Source organism: Prunus avium, chromosome 7, assembly GCF_965620075.1.
Source record: "Prunus avium chromosome 7, drPruAviu1.hap1.1, whole genome shotgun sequence".
In the NCBI taxonomy this organism is placed as follows: Eukaryota; Viridiplantae; Streptophyta; class Magnoliopsida; order Rosales; family Rosaceae; genus Prunus; species Prunus avium.
In genome coordinates, this window is record NC_142290.1 from 30526269 (window position 1) to 30530993 (window position 4725).

Genomic DNA, 4725 nt, shown 5'->3' on the forward strand with positions numbered 1-4725 from the left:
GATCAAGCCAACCCACACAAAAGAATTCACCCCATCTAGAATGAGTGTACGAGGGATCGGATTGAGGAGAAGAGCTCTTGTGTATGTTCTTGATATTTTCAACAGTTTTTATGACAAACCAAAGATATGTGTTCTACTTATGTGCAGTCAATAAAGTTAACATGTGGTATCAGAGCCTAGGCTGCATGTTTTAGAACCAAAAGTAATCATCCATCTCTTCTGCTACTTTGCAATTGGGCGGCACTTTGCAAAGGCTTCTTTCTCCTTTTTGCTGCCTCTGACCAAGTTTCCATATTTAAGGATTGGGGTATGATGTTTCTTGTTGAATATGAATTGATTGCATGAAGTTTTCATTGCTTTTCGATTTGGCTTCTTCTGCCTTATGATTTGTGTTTTATTTGAGGGAAAGCATGTGGGCGTTGTTTGACATGTGGTAGTCTATGAGATATCTTACAATTATAAGTCTGTGGCATACGGCAAAACCTTATGGCTTGCATGTTTTCTCAATTTCATCAAAAATTGCATTTGTCATGATTATTTATTTATTTATTTTATATCATCATGTTCTACGGCATATTTAAATTGGCATCAAGTTTCAACCTTATTCATATTTAATATTATTAATTGCTGCAAAAGAATGTATGCACAGATATTTAGAGCTTAAGGCAATGGGATGTCGCACCAGTAAATATTTTAAGATTTAAAAATTGGGGTTTTAGTTTCAGGTTCAGTTATTGATGACCTAAGCATGTTTCATGTTGATTAAGTAATTGCATCTGTCATGAACTGTTTTGCCTTGACTTATTTGGAGACATCTATTTCGCGATGCTTTGATCAATTATTTATTCCATGATTAATTTAGCTCAGTTCTAGGTTTTAATATCAACATAAAAGTGTACATATGCAAAAGGTTATAAAGTACCAAACCAAAAGGATAAAACCTAAAAGTGAAAGTTACAGAAGCAATGTATTGTTTTATTACCCTTTATTACACTAACATATTTTGTTAAGCGTGTTTCGATATAAAGCTTTTCTCCTTCATGCTTGAAGGGTTGAGATCAAAGTTTCAAGAGTTCTTGTTTCAATTTAAAGAGCGAAAGCAATCTAGTTGATTAAAGAAACCTTTGATTCTAAGATTGGTTATTAAATGTGATAAAAGTATAAAGTTTTAACTTTATCATATTTGGAAGTTTTATGATCACAGTCTGCAGATATTCTAGCAACGATTGAGTGAGCCAAAGCAACTCAATCATTACTAGTTTTTTGGATTTAAGGTATTGATCATAATTGGTATTATAGGTGAAGGCGTGTTAAAAACTCTCTGTCCAAATATGTGAGTGGTTTAACATGAGTACACTTATAATGGAATAGCATGGGAGATGCACTGCATGAATTAGCAAGGAATTTCTTCAGTCCAAAGACGTGAGTTTCTTTGTTCAGGAAATTCGTGTATGTTCATGTCCTAGTGTTGAAAACATGTTTAATTCTCTACCCAAAAGTGTGAATTAATCATGTTTGATTGAGGATATAGGGACAGATTGATCGTATGATATATTTTGGAAGATTTCAGTTATGTCACAATGAACCTTAACTCCATTGGCATACAATTTTATTTTTGTTATACGGATTGTAACATGTTTAAGTTGTTGATGATAATTTCATATTGGTGATCTTGAATAATCACGAAAGTTAATAGTATGACAAAGAAATAGATTTTGGTTCATCACATAAAGGAGACATGAGTATGAAAAATTGATTGCATCAACTTCTCATATCAAATTTCTCTTAAGTTCCACTACAGTTTCTAATCACTATTAGTTCACATAAAAGTTTATGCATATTCATAGAATGTATGCAATTTTGGTATTTGTGACTTGATTGATCGAAAAATTGATGCTTTCTTTTTTGGTTATGTATGGACATTATTTGATACTTGGCTATTTTTCATATGCAATCAAGTGACTGTTTTATAACATACAACTGGATTGATCCATATGTGTAAAGGATTGATACATATTTAATTGGATTGAATCACGTAAAGTTGAATTGATCTGTAAGGTTATGTTCATCATATAGACTAAAATAAAATAAAGTTGGCTTGTTTTAAATGGTTTGGCGTACTGCTGCAAGTGTTTTTTTTTTTTTTTTAAAGTCATAATTGGTGTTATATTTGATGCTTTCAGTATTGAATATCAAGAATAAAGACAAACTTACCTTGTGAATATATGTTTACAAGTATTAATTGCGGTTATATCACTTGCATTTAAGGAATATCACTATTTTATTGCCATTACAGTTTTCAATTCTCAGTTTATCGACGTCTAATTATATGTCATTTTATATAGTATTCATGCTTGATATTAAGAAATATGATCTCGTCACCCAAGAAAGGATAATTTTGAATGATCGCCTAAAGAAAAACTTGGGTTTTACATGGCGAATTATTTGGATAAAGTTTTGTTTTAATATGAAGAAAATGTCATGCTATATGAAGTTTAGATCTTGCATTAGAAATAAGGATGTTCTGCTGTTGTATTGTTATTTCTTAATGAATGAGATGCATGGATAAAATTGCACTTTTGATTAAGGATCTCTAACTTACTTGATTTGAATCAAAGTGGCACATTGCAATATATAAAATACTCAAGATACGAACGATGTCTGGATTGCTCAAAGGTGTTTTTTAAACTAGATAAAGTGACATTTTATATTTTGGCTTTGTGATATGGTTTAATCATTTTTGTTTGCACCTATATAACACTTAATGCTATATGATATTTAGAATGCATAAGGATGGTGAAATTTTTTGAGGTGCACATTGCTAGCATTCACAATTTTATAGTTGACTATTTTTCAGTTTGTGAATTGCACTGCTATGATGTCTGTTTTGGATTATTTTGTAACTCAAATGAACTCATGACAAATTTAGACGATAAGGATGGTTTTATAAGTTTTCTGTAGGTGCTGATTTCATGAAAATGTGTTGAGAATTGAATTTTTGGTGAATTTATAAAGTTGAACATATGCACAGGATTTTTGCTGACAGATTCTTTATTATAAGTAAAGATTATCGAATGACTCACCTAAAGTTTGTTAAATGACCTGATTTTTGGATATGTTGTAGATGTACGTGTTTTCTTAAATACTGCAAAATTTCGTGATTATTGGATGTATAGTTTATTTATGAGAATTTTATAAGTGATATGTGTTCAGGAAAAAGAATGTGCTGGCAGTTTTTCTGAGTAACCTTGTAAGTCATTTTCTAGATTTTTTCAATTAGCTTAAACAACTGTACATTTTTTCTATATGAAGACTAATGTCTCTAGTTTTGTTTCCATGAAATTTGAGGTTAATCAGACTTATAAAGTAATTATTGTAAAATTTTAAAGTAAGTACATATCATTGCTGGAAATTACTTGACAGTTTTGTGGTTGTTTTGCGCACTTATGGTTTATGCCATGAACTACATTAGTAGTATGCATTGAAAGTTCTTTACACAATCTTATAAAAAATATATACCTAACGTTTTTTTGGTGCATGCTAAAGTAGTGAATGTTTGCCCAAGTGGGAGAATTGATGTAAGGTTTTGGGGTTCACACTCATTATCTTGGTTTTATAATTATATAAACTCATAAAGTTTTGAGCATATGTGGAATTTATTTCTTGTTAAATGGCAAAATGAAGTTCTACACTATTAAGTACTATGTATGGGATCAACACATTGCTGGTTTTGTGCTCTTCTTGTTTTTCCTTGTGCACTTATATTTTTCCAACCAATATTTTGGATAACTGGCTGTTTATAATAAGAACAAAGTTTGTGTTACATATGTTATATGTTCTTATTATTTCATGCAGTTTTGTTCAAATCGTCAGTGGTTAAACAATGACTTTTGCCCTTTCAATTGAATTTTGTGATTGCTAATAAGCTTTTAGATTTTGTTTTATGCTTGTAAGGGAGAAGGTAAAAGAAAGAATATTTCCAGTGGTTCATTGATTCACTGAATAAGGTTGTTTCATACTTGTTACAATTATGATTATGCTGTTAAGTTTTGATATGTGGAATTAGTGGGAGCTAAGTTTTATTCCACTCAATTTCATTGGTTTTCTTGGAGACAGTTCAATTATTTTGTGTACTGCTGTTTGGTTAAGTTCTTTAATTGGATTACGTGACTTCAATTTTATGTTTACTATTCTTTGACAAATGAATCCAGTTACATGTCATCATGCAGTATAGCTAGCTACAATCACTGCATAAGACATGAATTCATGCCAGTGTCATTAAGGAGAGATCTTGGTAATCTCGTAAGGAAGGGCTTATGAATAAAAGTGACCTTTGTAAACACAAATTAAGTTTTGTCATGATTTTTCTGCGTCCTAGTCTTCATGGAAGCCTGATGTGATTTTGCAAGCTTATATGTGTGGTTGTAAAAACCTTGGATGTTATAAATTCAATGTGTTCCGATAGTTCCATGTAAGTTTACATTTTTGACAGTGGCTTGATTTAGGAATAGAGTGATGTTGAGTTCTACATGGCCATACAGTGATCAACTTTGAAGCCTTGATGATTATTTGACCAAGTGGGAGAATGTAAGACGTTGGATTATTTTAATTACCTACTTAAGTGGTCTTCTAATCATCATAGGGTTGTCTTAGGCTCAATATTGATCAAGGACTCAATTACTACTCGGGCCGTAGCCTTGTATAAGTGTTTAAGTTAAATACATG